At 52.4% G+C, this 20,645-nt stretch overlaps 1 protein-coding gene across 5 annotated transcripts in view; it reads left to right on the top strand.

Moving 5' to 3' along the window:
• Positions 1-20,645, top strand: part of SH3PXD2A (SH3 and PX domains 2A) — a 251,755-nt gene that overhangs the window by 165,570 nt on the left and 65,540 nt on the right. The gene's annotated exons all lie outside the window — the stretch shown is intronic.

Here is a 20,645-nt window from a genome sequence, read left to right as displayed (position 1 = left end):
AGGGGGCACACCCGCTCTGGCCTTGGCCTGACAGGTGCCAGGGCTCACGCGCAGAATGAGAAGTGGCTGGAAAAGGGAGAGAGGAGGAGCTAGCCCCCTGTCCACTGGGGTCAGAGAAGGGTTCTCTCCGGGTGGGGCAGGCTGGGCTAGGCAAATGCCTGAATGTGGGTGGGGTGCAGTTGATTGGGGAGGGTGGTCCCTAGGAGTTAGGGCTCTGTGTGTACGGATGGGGGTGGGGTGGGGACTGGAGTGATCAGTGTTGGCACGTGTGTCGCCTGTATTTATGGGGGTGGTGAGTTAGGGGGTGAGCAACCATCTGGCCCTTGTGGATGTGGGAAGTGTGTATAAACACGTGGCTCACATTAATGGCTCTTGTGGGGAGGTGTCTGTGTCCAAGTGCCTTGGCCTGTGGATCAGTAGAGGCATGTGTGCCTGTGTGTGATGGGTGGGATGTGAATTGGGGGTGTGGGGGGGGAGAGATTGCATAATGTGTGTGTTTCTGAAAATGGGTTCCTATGCTTAATGTGTACAAGTGTTGGCCTGTGTGTTCATTAGGGTGTGGAAAGTTGTGTCCTGGTTGATGTATTAGGCATGTGTGTATGTGAAGCTGAGGGGGTCTATACAGTTGTGTGCTATGAGGCTGTTCCCCTTGTTTGGGTATACAGATGTTGGGTCTGTGTGCCAGTGTGTTGTGGGTTGGAGTCTGTGTTCATGTGTGTGTCCCTGTTTGGTGTATGTGTGGCTGTGGGATAAGATGTGTGTGCACATCAGAGACTGGCTCCAGGGAACCTGAGGGGTCGTGTGGTGCAGCCCTTGATCAGCAGGGCATGGGGTGTCCCAGGTGTGCCCCCTCTGGGACAGAAGGCCTTTCCTCGGTGACCAGGAAGGTGAGCTGCCTTATAACCCGAGGACTTGCAGCACCACCTCAGCTGTCCTTTGCCGTCAGAGCCCCAGGGGGAGAACTGGGAAGGAGCTACAAACCTGAGACTGTGCTCTGTCGCAGCCCCACCCCCAAGAGACTTGCCCCGGGCCTCAGAGGTGTAGTGTGCTGGTTGAGCCTGAGCTTAGATTCTGGCTGTGTGTGCCCTCTGGCAAGTTCCATAACCTCTGCTTTCCTGTCCTCATTTTCTTTAAAGCAAAGATGGTGACTATCTCACACGTAGCACATAGTAACTACTATAGAAGTGTTAGTTTATCTTCATGATTACTTTCTGAAGCCAAGAGACCTTGGGTGACTCCCTTCTCAGCTCTGAGCCTCATTTTCCCTCTGTAAGATCCCAGGGCTGGACCGCATGACCCTCAGGTTCCCCGGAGCCAGTCTCTGAGTCTCTGAAACTCAGGTTCTGTTCTGCAGCTTAAGCGATGTAGGGCCGCACCCCGGGCAAACCTCCCCCAGTTTCTCTGCTTTCCACCCTCAGGCCCGGAAAGTATGGATGGAGGAGTTTGATTTACACTGGTGTGCTTATGATAATGGCCACTTAGTGTCGTGGTTGAAAGTGCCAGCCTGGGAGCCAGACAGCAGTTTAGACCTGGTTCTTCTCCTCTGAGACCCTCTCCGTGCCTGTTTTCTTGTCTGTAAATTGGGGATAATATTCATACACATTGTAATGGTTAATATTATGTGTCAACCTGGCTGGGTCATGCTGCTCAGCTATTTGTTTGTTTGTTTGTTTGTTTTTGTATTTTTCTGAAGCCGGAAATGGGGAGAGTCAGACAGACTCCCGCATGTGCCCGGCACGCCCACCAGGGGGGGCGACGCTCTGCCCACCAGGGGGCAATGCTCTGCCCCTCTGGGGCATCGCTCTGTTGAGACCAGAGCCACTCTAGCGCCTGGGGCAGAGGCCATCTCTGTTGAGACCAGAGCCACTCTAGCGCCTGGGGCAGAGGCCAAGGAGGCATCCCCAGCGCCCTGGCCATCTTTGCTCCAATGGAGCCTCGCTGCAGGAGGGGAAGAGAGAGACAGAGAGGAAGGAGAGGGGGAGGGGTGGAGAAGCAAATGGGCGCTTCTCCTGTGTGCCCTGGCCGGGAATCGAACCCGGGACTTCTGCACGCCAGGCCGACGCTCTACCACTGAGCCAAACGGCCAGGGCAGGTGCTCAGCTATTTGGTCAAACATTATTCTGAATGTTTGTGTGAAGATGACTTTTGAATGAGATTAACTTATTTTTTTATTTTTGAGAGAGGGAGAGAGAGACACAGAAACACCCATCTGTTTCTGTATGTGCCCTGACTGGGGATTGAACCAGCAACCTTGCGTATCAGGTTGATGCTCTAACCCAGTGGCCCCCAACCCCTGGGCCACGGACCGGTACCAGTCTGTGGGCCATTTGGTACTGGTCCGCAGAGAAAGAATAAATAACTTACATTATTTCTGTTTTATTTATATTTAAGTCTGAACGATGTTCTATTTTTTAAAAATGATCAGATTCCCTCTGTTACATCCATCTAAGACTCACTCTTGATGCTTGTCTCGGTCACGTGATACATTTATCCATCCCACCCTAAAGGCCAGTCCATGAAAATATTTTCTGACATTAAACTGGTCTGTGGCCCAAAAAAGGTTGGGGACCACTGCTCTAACCAATTGAGTTATCCAGCCAAGGCTGAATGAGATTACCTTTTAAATCAGTGGATTTTTGAGTTAAGCAGATTACCTTCTATAATGTGGGTGGGCCTTATCTGATCAGTTGAAGGCCTTAATAGAACAAGGACTGACCTTCCCTGAGCAAAAATGTAATTCTGCCAGCAGACTGCCTTTGGGCTTGAACTCTTCCTTTGGACTTCCAACTCTCCCCTGAGTCTTTAGCCCGTCAGCCTACCATATCAGATTTTGGCTCACCATACCTCTGTGATAGATGATAGATAGATAGATAGATAGATAGATAGATAGATAGATAGATAGTTCTTTGGAGAACCTTAATACAGACCTCATATGGTTATAACAAAGATTCGATAAACATATATATAAACATGCTTAGAACACTGCCTATAACCTGTAAAGCTCTCTCAAAGTGCCAGATAGCTACTATTACTATTTAATGAGCATTTACTATGCGCTGGCAACTTTACATATGGTTCTCCATTTGCTGCTCAGAGCCACCTTGCATTGTGGGTAGGATTCGCATTTTACAGATGAGAAACTAAGTTTTTGAGAGGAGTGGCTGCCCAAAGTCTGAGCTTAGATTCTGTGAGGATTTGAGTCCGAGTTTAGGGTTTTACCCTGCTCAGTTACGAAGCTCACAAAGTTTCCCAGGGTCATTCCATTTGCACAAAGAAATGGATGCTGTTCCCTGGTCATCCCTTTTTCTTTTTTTTAAATTTTTTTTATCATAGGCACATAGGACGTGCCCCCGCTAATCAGGTAGTCTGCCGTGGCCTGCGCGCGGCAAGTCCCGAGTCTCGGAGGACCACGCCGCAGAGACCTCCTGGTCATTCCTTTTCACGTTTTAGTCCCCAAAGCCCCAGCTCCCCCTGGGAAGATCTCTGGAAAGGATCTCTTATTGAGCAGAGCCAAGACTTGAAGCCAGGCCTGGGGAGAGAGTTCTCAGGCAGCACACAGCCTTAAGGTGGAGGCAGGACCAGTGACCTTGAAAACAGCCTCAAATTTCTGCTCCTTCCTACACCTTCCCCCTTCCTCCATCCACCCTGTTGCTTAAGCCCAACATCCAGAAGTCACCCTTCACTCCTCCCTTTCTCTCACCTGCCAGCCTGACCTCCAGATCCCTGCGGTTCTCCCACCTCCAGCCCTCCCCCCTTGGAAAGCCCCCTCAGCTCCCTCCTTGGCCCCTCCTCCCACCCTTGCCCTTCCATGCTCTTATCTGCACCACAGCTCAAGTGAGCGCTTTGAGACCTGTATCCAGTAATGAGCTTTTCGCTCAAATTTCCCCAAAAGCCTTTGCGTCCCAACCAAAATAAACTCTATCCCAGCCTACGAGTCCTGTGTGCTTTGCTCCCCACCTGCCTCTGTCCTGGGCTCCCACCCTCTCCTGCTCCCGTCACCCCGTTCCCATACCAGCACTTTCTGCTCGTCCATACCTTAAGCACATCCAGTTTGTTCTCTCCACATGGCGTTGGCACTTGCTGTTCCCTCCGTCTGGAATGCTGTTCCCACATGACTGGCTTCTTGTTAGGATTTCTCCTTAATCATCACCTCAGAGAAGCTGCCCCATTCCCTACTGTGCAGCTGCCCCCTCAACTCACCCTGCTTCCTCTCTGCACACCGCTGGTCACTCTCTGGTTATCTCTTGGGTTTTCTTTATTATCTGTGTCCGGCACAAGAGTGAAGACCTTGCCACAGGCCTCGCACCAGTAGCAGCCCCATCCCCACCCACCCCTGCTCCCCACCCTGTGCTTGTTGAATGGGTGGGTGGGTGGAAGGCTGCATGCACATGCATATGTAAGTGAACACTCAGGTCAGGAAGGGGAGGTCACTGCAGCCTCCAATCGGGGATGTTATCTGGGAAGAGGATGATTTTTCTTGTTGGGGACAGTGAGCAAAGAGCTTTGGTAATCAAGAGACAGTACTTGCACAAAGGTGGGACAGTAGGACTAAGCGTGGCTTGTTTGGAGACCAGAAACTTCAGCTGATGATCTTATTGAGCACCGGCTGTATGCCAGGCACTGGGTCAGGGACATTGTCACAGGAATGAGTCTCTCTGCCTTCGAGGAGTGTGCAGTCTGCTATGGGTTGTGGGGGGGTTGAACTGTATTTGCAAGAGTGTATGTTAGACAGGGAGTGATGTGGTTACCGGAGGAGAGCAGTCCAAGCCAAGGGCATAGTGTATGCAAAGGCCCTGGGGTGGGAGCATGCTGGCCTGCTTGAAACAAGGGCAGGGAGGCTTGTGGTTGGGGTAGGAGGCAGGGGAGGGCAAGGTGGTAGGAGGTGAGAGCAGAGAGGAATCTGGGGGTGGAGGTAGCAGCACAGACCATTGTAGGGCTTTGTGGGTCATTTTTAAGTATTTAGACTTTCACTGTGAGATGAAAAGGCACTAAAGGGCCGTGAAGCGAGGGGGACACGATGTGACAGCCCTTAGCATTCTCCTGACTGGTGAATGGAAAGCTGCGTCACGAGGAGGCAGGTGAGGGACAACTCCAGCAGCAGCAGAGGGGCTGGCTTTTGGTGGCTGGGTATGGCCTGGCAGGGGAGTTGATCTGGGCGCTGGGGAGAGTCAGGGTGCCTGGGCCTCCATTCTTAGTCCCCCGTGTCGTTGGTCAGTGACCTTGGGCAGATCCCTTCACCTGAGCTCTGTTACCTCACCTGTCTGTTGTGTTGGTCAGGGTTCAACTAGAGAAACGGAATCAGTGGGAGCTATCGATGAGAGATTATACAAGGGTTTGGCTTACACAACTGTGGGGGCTGGCAAGGCAAGTCTGAAATTCAAGGGCAGTCTGGGCTTGTGGTCCACAGGCCGTAGTTGCCTCTCAGGGAAGCCTCAGCTCTGCCCTTGAGGCCGTTCAGCTTATTGATTCAAACCCCCCAGCTCCTCCCAATATCTATATAATGTCACTGAAAATATCAGTAAATGAATTATGGACTTTATCACATCTGCAAAATACTTTCCCCAGCAGCTCCTGGGTTAGTGAGTGTGTGGTCGAATATCTGGCAACTCTAGCTGAGACAGATTGACAGATAAAACTGTCACACCTGTATAATGAAGTAGGTATCAGAGCAGCTACTTGCAGGAAGGTACAGAGGGTTCAGGAGGTGCTGCTACCGAGGACTTTGTGCCTGGCAGTAGGAGGCGCCTGTTGCTGTTAGCTGTGATTGGCTTTCCAAAGTGAGCTCTGCTCCGCAGACCTGGGAAGAGGGAAGGGTGCTCTTGGTTCTAGGAAGCTGTGTGCTCCAGAGCCCATGGCTGGGGAGTTCTGAGTTGGCGCCACTAGGGGGCGCAGGAGGCCACAGAGCCTGTGGAATCAACCTGGCCCTGGGATTGGCTGAGGGGCTGCTGCTCCATCCCACCCAGGAGTTCTGTGAAGCTGCTGCTGGCTGCCGCTGGTTTAAATGCAAATAAGGTTGCTCAAGAGTGTTGCAAGTTTGTTCTTTTGGGCACGTGTTGATGTTCCTCCTGAAATCCTGTTTACTTTATACTTTTTTTTTCTCTTTTTCTTTTTACAGAGACTGAGAATCAGAGACAGGGATAGATAGGAACAGACAGGAACAGAAAGAGATGAGAAGCATCAATCAGTTTTTTATTGAGACACCTTAGTTGTTCATTGATTGCTTTCTCATATGTGCCTTGACCGTGGGCCTTCAGCAGACCGAGTAACCCCTTGCTCGAGCCAGCGACCTTGGGTCCAAGCTAGTGACCTTTGCTCAAACTAGATGAGCCCGCACTCAAGCTGGCAACCTCAGGGACTCGAACCTGGGTCCTCTGCATCCCAGTCCGACACTCTATCCACTGCGCCACTGCCTGGTCAGGCCTTTATACTTTTCCTTGGAAAAACTAGTGAGCTCAGTCCAGCTTCCATTTTAGTGATCATAAATCCTGCATTATTATTGTTAGACAGAGTTAATGAGATCAGTGTTACTGTAGTTACAATCAAGGAGAAGCAGGTTTTGCTTAGAGGTGAGAGTTTAGGTTTTGGCATCAGACAGACAGGGTTTGAACCCCTTCTTTGCCATGTATCTGCCCTGTAACTAGCAACTTCCTTAACCCCTGACCTTCATGCCCCCATATGGAAAATGGGGGTAAAAGTTGTGCCCACCTTGATTAAATGTAAGGATTGAATTAGCAGAGGGCCTGACACATAGCAAGCTCCAAATCATAGTAGTTGCCATTGTTATTTTAATTACTACTGGATTCTGAAAGGAGGGGAGAATTTGACCTTCTAAAAAAAGACCCACTTGATAAAGCATTCATTTCTATTCTGTGTGCCCTGAGCCTGGACCCGGCCTCAGAGGAAATGGGATGTAGACTCAGCCATTGCAGAATATTCTGTATAATTAAGAACACAGACCCCGGAGCCAGAATGCCTAGTTTCGTGCCCCAGCTCTGCTAGCTGTGTGATCTTGGGCAAGTACTTAGCTTGCCTGTGCCTCAGTCTTCTCAGCTGTGAAATAGGGTAGTGATAACACTTCATCAGGTTGTTTGAGGGCTTGCATATGAGTTAATAGATAGGAAGTGTTAACTGCAGCATTGTGCCTGGTGGGGTAAACAGTCACTAAGGGTTAAGCGACTTTTATTATGATGGTGCGGTAAATACTCACTAAGGGTTAAGCGACTTTTATTATGAATAGGAGGCAGCACCTGAAGGTATCCAGTTCTCAACCACAAGAGACCACTGGCCGAGGTACTTGACCTCCTCCACGAGTGACTCCCTGGTCAGACGGGGGAAGGCGGAGTGTGCACCCTCTCATAATGGCCAGTCAGCCTCAACCACCCAGGCAGGTGATCTTGTCCCCCATTTTATAGACCAGGAAAGGTAGGCTAAAGAACTTACCCAAGATGCACCTGGCTGGGTAGGCAGAGGATTCGAATCTGGTCCTTCTGCTCCAAAGCTCTTTCTGCGGAAGTCTGTTCTTTCCTGAGCCAAGACCTATAGGATTAAGAGATGAGCAGTACTTGGGCCCTGAAGACCTCTAGCAGGCAGTTCCTGGTGGGGTGGGGTGGGGGCTGCCCCAAGAAGAGACCCTGAGGTTTTATTTATTTATTTAAAAAAAATTTTAGTGTTTATTTTATTGATTTTTAGAGAGAGAGGAAAGGAGAGAGACAGAAACGACAGAAACATTGATCTGTTCCCGCACGAGCCCTGACCGGGGGTCGAACTGACAACCTCTGTGCTTCAGCATGATGCTCTAGCCAACCAAGCTATCTGGTCAGGGTGCCCCTGAGGTTTTAGAAAGAACCCCTTACTCATGTGTGATTCCTAAAAACCTGCGAAGGGTCCCTTTGTAGAGTATGACTCATAAGCCCTTAATTTCTCTTTGTATGAATTTGGTTCCTAATGAAGTGGATTTTCTTAAAGCAAAACCCACTCATAGGTATTGTCTACTATAGAGGGTTAGTCTGCCTCCTCCTACCTGGCTAAGTAGATCAGTTGTTTAGAGCGTCATCCTGATGTGCCCAGTTAGGGCACATACAAGAATCAACCAATGAATGCATAACTAAGTGGAACAACACTCCCTTTCTCCCTCCCTCCCTCCCTCTTTTCTCTTTAAAATCAATAATTAAAAAAAAACAAACACCTTATTTAAAATATTAATGAAGGCCTGACCTGTGGTGGCGCAGTGGGATAAAGCGTCGACCTGGAACACTGAGGTCGCCGGTTCGAAACCCTGGGCTTGCCTGGTCAAGGCACATATGGGAGTTGATGCTTCCTGCTCCTCCCCCTTCTCTCTCTCTCTCTCTCTCTCTCTCTCACTCCTCTCTCTCTAAAAAATCAATAAATAAAATATTTAAAAATATTAATGAAGCAACTAAGAGAGGGGCTGCTGCCTGCCTAAGGTGAGGGGAGGGCAGAGCGTGAGTCCTGCTGTCACACTCCCACGGCCCTGGGACAAGGCGAAGGCGTGAGCAAGGCCATCAGTAGAGAAAGCAGTTCTGTAAGACCTCCAGCACCTCATCTTCCCCCAAGCTGATGCCCAGGAGGATACAGCAGAACCAGCTGTCATGGCCCCTGGCCTGCTGCTCACCAGCCAGAGGGAGACGGACAGGGACAAAGCAGATGGCAGCAGCCTTCACTCCTCTCCAGACTGCAAGGGTCCCCGAGGCTTCATTGCTCTTAGTGGCTGCTAGTCCCTGGCCCCTTGGAGAACGCAGCTCAGCTGAGACAGCAGGGCATTCTCAGGTTCGTTAACAATGAATACAAGGCCAGGTGGCTGTGATCCACCAGCTGTGGGAGTCACATCAATGGGGGCTGGCCAAGACGCAAGAGGCAGAAGAGGTGTCCTGGAGGACAGGAGAAACTCGGATGAGCAGAGTGGGTGGGCAGGTCCCCGGCTGGCGGATGAGCAGGGACATGGAGGCTGGATTGAGCCTGAGATGTTGAGGGGAGGAGAGCTGTCCAGCCTGGCAGGAGAGAAGGGTGAGGGAGTGGGAGGTGGGAGATGAGCCCGAAAAGGAAGTTGTGGACAGTATGAGCAAGACTTTTCAAAACAATATCCAAGGCTTTCTTTTGTCTGCCTGGGCCAGAGCCACTCATCCGCAGTGAGGAAGGCCCAGGTTGCTCTGCAAACATGGCCAGGATATCGCTGGCACGGTCCAACGATTGGTTCCAAAAGCGGATGTGTCTCATGAAGGCATTGCCTCTGGCACATCTCTCCCGGGCTGATGTTTTAAAACAATATTTAATTTTCATGGCTCCAGGTCCTCAGCCTGATGTCACCCTGGATTCAAAGCCAACTAATTGGCAATGAAAGGAGGCTGATTGATTAGGCAGCGCCACGGCCAGCCCACGTGGCAGTGATGCGATGGAGAAAGGGAGTGTGCTGCTCACGTGTGCGTGTCTGTGCCACGCTCCCACAGCCAGGGCCCCCTTGCTCTGCTGGCCCGGACGCACCAAGCAGGGGTGGGCGAGGAGAAGGCTCCCAGGATGTGGGCAGCTGGCTGGTAGCCTCGATGCTCAGCCCCATTTTGTTTCTCTTTGCCCCCTCGCTCCTGTCCCAGCTTCTCCTGCTGGGAAATCAGGCAGGTGGTCTGGAAGGGAACAGCGTGCGCGAAGCCTGGAGTTGTGCTTCGGAACCCTGCACCTACTCACTGGCTCCAGGCTCCCAGACCCTACCCTGCCCGGACCCAGTGAATCAGCATCTCTGGGGGTGGTACCAGGAAATAGCGTTTTTTGCCAGGCTCCCCAGGGATTCTGAGACCAAGCCTTTGTGGAATTTTGGATGGGTTGCCCGTAAGGGTTGATGGCAGTGTTCAGGGTAGATCGGCAGTGACTAGACCGGGCTGCTCATTGCAGATGCATGTGGTTGTCTCCCAAGCTGGGGAGGTGGGCCAGCATGGGACAGGGGAACCAGTCACTGGACTGAGGACATGGTGCAGCATTTGGGGTCCTGGAGAATGGCCGTCGAAAGGGTCTGCGCAGCCCAGGCCTCCCTTCTCGCCTCATCAGGAGGCAGTGATGAGACTCCATCTGCCTTTTATTTCCATTAAGGTTTTCTTCTTGGGGGAGGAGACAGCCATGTTGTGGTCCAGCAAAGAAATGCTTCCCACTGCGGCCCTCAGCCAGAAAATAACTTGTTTCTCACTTCAGTTTTTGGTTTACAGACATGTGACAAAAGAGGCAACATTTCCAGTAATGATGAAGCCAATGGAAAAACAAAAATTTGGGGAAATGCACATTACTTACTGTTTTAGCACCTTTTTCTGATCTAAAGTTACTTTGTTTAGAAATAGGACTGTGGCATGTGTAACTTAGTTGGCTTGCGGCATTTTTATAATTGGTCAGTTTTGAAATGTGAAGGCAGAGAAACATTTTCCAGAGTTTCAGTAAAACTTAGATGTTTGCAGGGAAAAAAGTGGTTTTCCCTGGCTCTTTCGTCTTTGCCCCCTGGGTCTTGTCATTGCCACGTGTGACCCCAGCAGCTGGTGCAAAGATGTGTTTTGTTCATGTTAGACCTGAAGTCTTGAAGAAAGTGGGACCACATCAGAGAGTCCCTTCACGTCCCTGTGCCCAGAAGAGACACCACTCTGTGCTGCTTCCCGAGTACTGCTCCTGGCTCAGGGGTGTGACGTGCAGGAGAAGCCCCCACAAGTGTCTGGGCACCGCCTTTCCCATTATGCCAGTCTTCCCCGCTCGGCCCTGGAGTTGGCTCTGGGTCAGGGTTAGGTGCATAACTGTTCCTGGCAGGAGGGTGAAGTCCTTTCATTTTATTTATTTATTTATTGTATTTTTTTGAAGTGAGAAGTGGGGAGGCAGAGAGACAGACTCCCGCATGTGCCTGACTGGGATCCACCCGCATGCCCACTAGGGGACGATGCTCTGCTTATCTAGGCTGTTGCTCTGTTGTAACTGAAACCGTTCTAGTGCCTGAGGCAGAGGCCATGGAGCCACCCTCAGCGCCTGGGCCAACTTTGCTCCAGTGGGGCCTTGGCTGCGGGAGGGAAGAGAGAGATAGAAAGGAAGGAGAGGGGGAAGGGGGAAGAAGCAGATGGATGCTTCTCCTGTGTGCCCTGACAGGGAATTGAACCTGGGATTTATACACGCTGGGTCGACGCTCTACCGCTGAGCCAACCAGCCAGGGCTGTGAAGTCCTTTTAAAGTTGTGATGACAGACTAGGAACAAGAGGCCAAACCAAGACTCTTTCTGTACACTGGCAATGCGCCCCCCCCCCCGAAACCTTACACATTTTAACAGCCTTTGTCCAAGTTCTGTCTCTGGTCTGTCCACTTCCTGCCATGCTACAGTTCCTGCCTAGAGCCCAGTGGCTCCAAGAGCATCTCTATCAGTTCTCATTTGTATTTGATCACAGTGTTCTGATTAAGAGGACCCTGTCCCCTGTTTTGACACCCTCAGTTGCTTTCTCTGCTCTAAGCCCATGGCTCATTTGGCACTGGAAACAGCCCTCCTGGAGGCAGGGGGAACCCTTGAGGGCCACATCGATAAGAAGCAAGTCTCTGAATGGACTCTGGTACTAGACTTCCCTTCTAGGAGTAGAGGGCCCTGTTATACCTGTAGCGGACTCACTGCTCTGCCGTGGCTGTCGTGGAATTTGTCCAGTGAATGTCTGAGCACTTCCTCTTTGCCAGGCTCTCTAAGTGGAAGCTCAGGAACACTGAGATGGGTCCAAGTAGACCCTTGTCCTCAGGACTCAACCATGGGGCCGGGGAGCTAGGAAAGTAACAGCAGTTATAACACGGTGCCCAAGTACTTTGATGAGTATGAAGCAGATTTAGAAGGAGGCACTTAGCCTTGCCTGGGGGTGTCGAGTGAGGCTTCTGTCCCTGGGTCACCGAGGCTTGTAAATGCAAAAGACAACTGGTCACTGTCCGCACTCGCTGTCTGAGCATGCCGCGTCTTGTAAACTGGGCTGCAGCGTGTCTTCTGTGTCCCGGAGCGCCGACGATGGTGCTGTTCCAGGTACTGCTGCGGAAGGCCATTTCCTCGCTGAAGGTATCAAAGCTTCAGAAGTCCTAAGGAGAAGGGGAATACGTGAGCCTCCTTCCTTATCCTGAGGAGGACTCTGGCTTCCAGTAGTCTCTCTCCTGGGGGACACAGGTCCTTGCCTGTGAAAGGAAGGCATGGCTCCTGACTCGGTGCTTCCAGGGCCATGGCCCCAGCCAGGTGCCCGGCACAGGGAGCTGCTCATGGACTATCTGACTGGTCTTGATGAAGGATTTCCGTCCGTTGGGCTCCTCCGTGTTTGGTGAGCAACCAGAATTGACACAGAACCCGTTTTCATATCACAGGTGAAGACCGGGGGACCCAGGGAAGTGGCCCCACCTTCCCACCGTGTAGTGAACCAGGACAGGGGCCTCTGCGCACCAGCCTTCTTCCTGGCTTCTCTCCAGATGGAAGCTCCACCTCAGCCAGAGGCCCTGAGCTGTAGTGGCAGAGGGGTAACTCCGTTCTCCAGGGAGCTCGCACCCTCCTGACCCTCCCCTGTCCTCCAGGCCCTCCCAGCTGTGGCCTTCTTCTGGGCATAGCTTGGTCACGGTCATGTGAGAGCCAGATTGGTGATTTCCCAAGCATTAGGGTGTGTGTGCGTGGTGTGCATGTGAGCATGCGCCCTGCGGTGTTTTGCTTTGTTTTTTTGTTTGTTTGTTTTGTTTTGTTTTGTTTTTGTATTTTTCTGAAGCTGGAAACGGGGAGAGACAGTCAGACAGACTCCCGCATGTGCCCAACCGGGATCCACCCAGCACGCCCACCAGGGGCGACGCTCTGCCCACCAGGGGGCGATGCTCTGCCCCTCCGGGGCATCGCTCTGGCGCGACCAGAGCCACTCTAGCGCCTGGGGCAGAGGCCAAGGAGCCATCCCCAGCGCCCGGGCCATCTTTGCTCCAATGGAGCCTCGCTATGGGAGGGGAAGAGAGAGACAGAGAGGAAGGGGGGCGGTGGAGAAGCAAATGGGCGCTTCTCCTATGTTCCCTGGCCGGGAATCGATCCCAGGTCCCGCGCACGCCAGGCCGACACTCTACCGCTGAGCCAACCGGCCAGGGCCTGTTTTTTTTTTTTTTTAATTTTTTTTTTTTTACAGGGACAGAGAGAGAATCAGATAGAGGGATAGATAGGGACAGACAGACAGGAACGGAGAGAGATGAGAAACATCAATCATCAGTTTTTCGTTGCGACACCTTAGTTGTTCATTGATTGATTGCTTTCTCATATATGCCTTGACCGCGGGCCTTCAGCAGACTAAGTAACCCCTTGCTCAAGCCAGTGACCTTGGGTCCATGCTGGTGAGCTTTTTTTTTTTTTGTTCAAGGCAGATGAGCCCGTACTCAAGCTGGCAACCTTGGGGTCTCGAACCTGGGTCCTTCCTCATCCCAGTCCGACGCTCTATCCACTGCGCCACCGCCTGGTCAGGCCGCCCTGCGGTGTTGACATGGCACTTGAGAGTTCAGGGTTGGTCCTGGCCCTCGCAGAGCAGGAGAGGGCAGGGGGTGAGGAGAGGCTCCGGGGCGCCCGGCGCACATGGGGGGCTGCCCTGGGCCCTGCTGAGTCCCTCTCCCACGAGGCAGTTTAGATAAGCCAGTTGTTCTTGCTTAGACCCCCATTTCCTGCAACATCCATCTTGCCATAGACCATATTGGGTATGGGCAATTTTTTTTTTTTTTAAGTTTCCTTGAAGGAGTTTATAGCAGATGCTGGAAGGCAGCAGTCTTCCAGGGATGTTCTGCTGGGCCTGAGGGCCTGCCTGTGAGCCACTCTGCCCAGCACATGCTGGGCTCGGGGTCTTACCCAGCCTGAGACATCCTGTATATGGCTCAACAGGGCAAACCCTGGTCTAGGGAGAGTGCAGGGCCCTAGTGTGAAGCACACCCAGTGCAGTGGGGTAAGCCGGGCCTCAGTTTCCACAGGAAACCCTTGGGACTGAGCACAGAGAGGGTGTGGTGTGCACCCTTCGTTGGCCACCGCGGATTGAGTGGACACCACCTCCTGTGTTCAGGGTGCTGTGATGAGGCGGACAGGGTTAGGACCCTGAAGGAACTTGAGCTCTAGTTGGAGAGACCGGTAACACATTGTGATTAAGCACCTACTGTGTACCAGACACTTGCTAGGACTGTGGTACTAACCAGACATTCTGGAGTCAGTAGACACAGTCAGTGAACAGCACACAGGCCCGCCGAGGGCAAGGTAAGGGGAGCTGACACACCTGACAGGTGAGTCATCCTCACCTCCGCCCCTCCTCCCCACCCCGTGGGGCTCCAGTCCATGGCAGTGCCCAGGGACAGACGTGAGGCCCCTGCCTCATCCGCACCCACCCCTGCCCATGGTGCCTGGCCGTGCGTGCCCTCCAGCTGGCACTGGCCACCTCGGGAGTGAGGATGCATTTGCGTAGCAGCCCCAGCAGTGCCAGGGAGATGGATGAGGGAGTCACACTGCCTCCCCAAACCTACGTAACTCCTGACGCAGACAGGAACACCTAGGAAAGCGTCTGTGATCGGGAATATCTGTGCCCTGTCCTTAAAGCTCAGAGACAGATGGAAGAGTCAGTTGGTCATAGCTGGGGCCTCAAGCTGTGCGTATGGTAGGTGCTCATTAAAGAGTTAGCAGTAGATTCACTGATCTGATAGCAAGAGTCCAGTCTTGAGAGCCAAGACAATCCACTTGCTGCGGCCCTGGGCTAGCAATGCCAGGTCTCAGGTCCATTGCTGGTGCCGCCATCAATCACTCCCGGAGGGATGCAGTGTGGAGACAGCCAGGGAGGGAGACGGACCACAGAGCCGGGGGCCCGGAGACCCAGCAGCTGCTCCCTCCGTCCTGCTTCGCTGGCTCCTGTTTCTGCTGCCGCCCCCTCTTCACAGCTATGGGCTTTGGCTGGGGGATATCCTAGTAAGTGGGGGAGGACCACCAGAGCAGCCCACCCCAGGGCGGGGGTGGGGGGATCCCGGAACTCTGAACAGAGTTGAGTTTGTCTCGTCTCTGCACACCAGTGCCCCGGTACGGGGAGAGGGGAGAACCTGAGAACTGAGGGGGAGGCTGCAGCCCACGGGGCCTCTGTGGGGTCAGGCAGCAGCTGCCAGCAGCAGGGGCTCAGAACCCTGCCTGCCTCCTCACTCGGTGTGTCTGGTTAACCATAGGACCTGTCTGGAACCGGGAAGCTCCAGGTCTTTCCAGCAGTTGGAGGGAGGAAGGCAGCCCGCCCACTCCACACCTGCGTCATCCCCTCTAGGTGGCTGCGGTGCCCCTGGCTTCCTTGCCACCCTGCCCATACCCGCTGTGGCTGGGCTGTCTCTGCTGGCCGCAGCCATGGCCCAGGCTGGTGCCTTTGGACTTAGTCCCTGATGGGCTGTGGAATGGCTCTAGGCCCAGCCCACCCCCAGCCCAACCCAGCCCAGCCCACTCCCCACCTGAGAGGGGAACTGACTGTTCTCTGACTGCATAGCTGAGTGGCCAGAGGGTCAGGGGTGCATTCCTAGCCCGGGTTGGGCTGCCCCCACTGTGAGTCTGGATTCTGGGAACAGCAGCTCCTGGGGAAGGAGGCAGGCCCCTTCTTCCTGAGAGCAACATGAATAGGAATATGGCTGCGTGTACAGAGAGAAGCCCGGCAGAACAAATGAGCCTCCCTTGGCCAGTGGCCAGGGAGGATCCAGGGAATGTAGTTCCCTGTGTTAGGCCCCTTTGTTCGCGGTTCCCGGCCAGCCTGCCTGGGCTCGAGTCTGGCTCATCACTTCCTTGCTGTGGGGCCTTCGGAACAATCTTTACTTCCCTGGGTCTCACTTTCTGCATCTGTAAAAAATACAGATTGTTGTAAGGATTAAATTAGATAGGGCTCATAAGATGGTTGGCTCAGTGCCAGCATGAGTGTTAAGAAAGTGGGAACTGGTATAATTGTTGTAGCCCAGCCCTGACACTCACTTGCTGTGTGATCTTAGGCAAATGTCTTCCTTTCTCTGGTCCTGAGTCCCCACATGCTTCTTCTAGCCTTTGGGTTACCACCAAGAAGCCAGAGATGTTAGGGACGGAGGGGACCCAGAGACAAACAGTGGCCCATCTTTGCCATCTGTCTTTAAGGTGATACCTACCAGAAATTTCAGCCCTGCTAAATTCCTTCTTCAGTACTTCCATTTATTTAGCTCAGAATTCTGTGACCCAGAAACCTCTTGCAGCACCGGTTGTATTATTTATGGGGCCTCTTGTTCATAAATGATTAAAGATTTCAAAGGGGCCCGTAAGAACATTAAACCAAGTGAGGGTGTGACCCTGCATGACTGCCCAGGTTGTACCAGCTTCATGCCCTGCCTTGGAGTCCGTGAGGAGAGGAGGCAGGGCCAGGCTCTGAGCTGCTGCTGTAGCAGCATTAACCCCTCACCCCTCTGGGCCACGGGCATGGTTTTCACGCCGTAAGTATTTATGACAAGCTACATAGCGTTGCCCATGTGAGCAGCGCTCACACACCTCAGAGTTGTACACTTTCAGACTTCTGCCCGTATGACTCTTTTTTTTTTTTTTTTTTTTTTTTTTACAGAGTCAGAGAGAGGGATAGATAGGGACAGACAGACAGGAATGGAGAGAGATGAGAAGCACCAATCATTAGTTTTTTGCTGAGACACCTTAGTTGTTCACTGATTGCTTTCTCACATGTGCCTTGACCATGGGGCCACAGCAGACCAATTAACCCCTTGCTTGGGCAACCTTGGGTCCAAGCTGGTGAGCTTTTGCTCAAACCAGATGAGCTCACGCTCAAGCTGGCGACCTCGGGGTCTCGAACCTGGGTCTTCTGCATCCCAGTCCGACGCTCTATCCACTGCGCCACCACCTGGTCAGGCCTGTATGACTCTTGATAGGAAGTTATGTTTGACTATTGCTTGCTTGCTTTCTTAGTCGTCTGTTTTTAGAAAGAGGGAGAAGGGAGAGAGATCAGAAGCATCAACTCGTAGTTGTGGCACCTTAGTTATTCATTGATTGTTTCTCATATGTGCCTTGACCAGGGGGCTGCAGCCGAGCCAGTGACCCCTTGCTCAAGCTGGCAGCCTTGGGCTTAAGCCAGTGACCTTGGGCTTCAAGCCAGTGACCATGGGATCAGGTCGATGATCCCATGCTCAAGCTGGCGGCGACCTTGGGGTTTCGAACCTGAAACTTCAGCATCCCAGGTCGACGCTCTAGCCATTGTACCACCACCAGTCAGGCTTTCTTAGCCATCTTAACCTGGCCATCCTTCTTCTTCTGTATGGCTTTCATACCACTTTCACTGTGGATGCCTCTCTTTCTGCTGCTCTGAGCATGCCGACCCATTTCAGGCTCCCTAAAGTGACTATATCACGCAAACCAAACTACTTCTTTGTGAAGGACTCTAGCCCTGCAGGGCTGTTGGAAAGATTTGAGCCACTGTATGTCTGTAGCGGCACAGTTCCTACAAGGGATGTGCTCCGTGGAAGAGCAGCTTCTCCCTTGACTACATTTCAGTAACAGGGCTAGCAGCCGGCAGCCCCTGATTAGTTGATGTCCTGAAAGCAGTGGCCGAGTTTCCTGGTGGCCTAGTCAAAAAGGAAAAGAAACACACGATGTCTGTAGGAAACCTGACTTCCAGCCCTGTGCAAAGCCTAGTTGTAGAAAAGGAGAGAAAAGACTCGAGTATAGCAGATCTTTAGAAACCCGTTCAAGGCTGCAGTGAGGTAAGAACAATAGAATTCCCAAAGAGGGAGAGGTCCCGAGTAGAGGTTGAAGAATGGAAGGATGTCAAGAAGAAAGGGGTGGGGGTGGTGTGTTCATTCCGTGCAGGGCCCCTGGCAGGGTCTCTGCTTCTCCTCCCCTCCCCGGAGCCCAGGGCGGGGACTGTGTAAGCTGATAAGGAGGGTGACCCTGCCCCAGTCCCCCGAGGCCTTGGTTTGCTTTAATTCTCCGAGGATTTTATGCTGTTGGCTGTTCTCACTCCCGTCTCTCCCACCTGGGCTTGCAGCCCACTCTGGATTTATTAGTTTGGATGGGTGGGACGATGGGTGGGACTTGCTTTACACCAGGGAAGAAAGGATTCCTGGAAGCATGGTTTGAGACGAGATTTGGGTAAATTGAACCCAACTCTCACTGCTCTGGAGTTCCTCAGAGCTAGAAGAAACCTTAGGATGCGCCAGTAAGAGTCTCCAGCCTAAGTTAGGACTGTGCAGGTGTTTGTTTTTTGTTTGTTTGTTTGTTTTATGTAGCACTTGGGTGCATATGTGTTTGGGGGAAAACTTTCTTACTACCAAAGTAGTATTGTTCTCTGACTTCTCATAACCACTTGGACCTGACAAGAGTCAGGTTTAGAATCTCAGTGTCCTCAGGTCACGGTATTTGGCCAGGGCCCGCAGACACCGGCTTTTCTCTGGGCGTAGATGCCTGCTGGTCTTGCAAGCCAAGAGGATGGACTGTGGCAGGGACAGAAGTCCTGGAGGATGGCCAACAGAGGGACCCTGTCTCCACGCCTCCTGTCTCCCAGGCACTGCTTGAATTGCCAGCTCTGTCCTCACCCTCCGTGCCCCTTCTGTGTCCCCTGCCAGAACCTTTTGCAGGCATTGGGCTATTTCGCTCTTAAAACAACCCTACAAAGACGCAGGAAGTATTTTTATGCTCGTGTTACAAGGAAGAGAGGCTCAGATATTTGCTACGTGCCCAGAATCTGAGTTAAAAGGCAGAGGAAGCACAAGAACCAAGACTTCTAAAAGAATTTCTTGCTCCAGTTTTCTGCCCTCCGTACCTCTTGAGTGATTTGCTTTTTTTCACTTGAGTTTCCATATATTGAGCATGTGTCAAGTGTTTTTCTCGGGAAAGATTCTTTTTAGCCATAGTGCACTTTGTATTGCGGAGACTAGGAGGCTTCTGCTGGAAGAGTCTAGAACGTCAGAGGAGGACTGTGGAGAGCTGTGGGCCCACATGTTTGATTCCACAGATGTCAGCATTGGTCCCAGAGAAGTCAGGCCACTTGCTTAAGGTCTCAGAGCTCGTTCTCAGCAAAATCAGTTGTGCGGCTTCCTAGTCGGATGCCCCTCGATTTCCACCAGGCACCGTGACTCTGCTCCGTTGGGCTCTCGGTTGTGTCACCCGAGGATAGGGAGGCAGAGACAACAGGGAGGGCAGGAAGCAGTTAGTTTGTGTCTGTCACAGCTGCTCATTTGGCTGCGCTGGCCTCTCGCTCCTTCACCCCATCTCTCTGTCTCTCCATTTTCCCAGCCCTGAGCCAGCAACCTTGTCTGCCTCCTGGCCGGAGGGCCGGGGTTCGTGAGCCAGGGCCTCTCTGTTCATTGTAATGAGGCCGGGGGTCCTTCCCACCCTGGGAGAGGGCTTGCTCTGGTGGGCCGGAGAGAATGCACTCCAAAGGCGGGGGAAATTAGGGGTGGGAACTGTGCAACTGGATTAATTCTGCGGGTCCAGGGGACTGGGAAATAAATCATGTTTTAAAAAGACTTTCTTTTAGAAAGACAGGCTCATTTCTGGTTCGCTTCCCATTTTCCTTTGGAAAGAGAAGGGAAGGCCTGCTTATGGGGGATGAAGGGGGTGGGAATGGGCTCGGGCTGTACACTTAGTAGGGGCTCAGCTTCCTGTCCACCCCCACAACCCGTCTTCCCAAAGGCCCAAACCCCCAAACTCCAAGGGCCTGGAAGGGCATCAGACCCTTTGAGGTGATTTTTGTGTGTGCGTGACAGAGAGAGGGACAGATAGGGACAGACAGACAGGAAAGGAGAGAGACGAGAAGTCATCAATTCTTCATTGCAGCTCCTTAGTCTCCTTAGTTGTTCATTGATTGCTTTCTCATATGCGCCTTGACCGGAGGGCTGCAGCAGAGCAAGTGACCCCTCGATCAAGCCAGCAACCTTGGGCTTCAAGCCAGCAAACTTTGGGCTCAAGCTAACAACCATGGAGTCATGTCTATGATCCCACACCCAAGCCAGTGACCCCCGCGCTCAAGCTGGTGAGCCCGCGCTCAAGCCTGCAACCTTGGAGTTTCGAACCTGGGTCCTCCGTGTCCCAGACAGCACTCTATCCACTGCACCACCACCTGGTCAGGCTGAGATGATTCTTGAAAAAATTATCCTAGCAGCCAAGACCTTCTGAGCATTTGGTCTTTGTGGGTTAAGGGTCCCTGCTTCTCTTTCCTAGGGTTTTGGGGCATCTCCTCACTGATGGCCCTCATCTGCTAGCATAGGGGTTGGCAAACTATTGCCCACAGGCTATGCCCAGCCCACCAGATGGTTTTGTAAATAAAGTTTTTTTGGCACACCAGCTATTCACAGGGTTGAGTAGTCTCAACAGACACCACATGGCCCACAAAACCTGAACTATTGACTCAGGCCCTTTGCAGAAAAAGTTTGTCAACTCCTAATCTAACAGAACAAGTCTTCCTGGCTTCTCCAGGCCCAGGTCAAATAATATCCCTTGGCTCACAGAGAGGTGTTAGCACTTCCCAAATGGTTTCCTTCTGAAGAACCCAAAAGAAATAAAAAAAGGTGTGCAAAAGAACAAAGCCGGCAGAGATGGAGAGAGATGGGGTAACCTCTTAGCTGGGTTGGCTCAGGGCTAGGCAGGGCCAGATGGGGCGGGATGGGCCTGACACGGCTCTGGGGGG

This window comes from Saccopteryx bilineata, chromosome 7 (genome assembly GCF_036850765.1).
Source record: "Saccopteryx bilineata isolate mSacBil1 chromosome 7, mSacBil1_pri_phased_curated, whole genome shotgun sequence".
Lineage (NCBI taxonomy): Eukaryota > Metazoa > Chordata > Mammalia > Chiroptera > Emballonuridae > Saccopteryx > Saccopteryx bilineata.
This window is presented reverse-complemented; position numbering and strand designations above follow the sequence as displayed.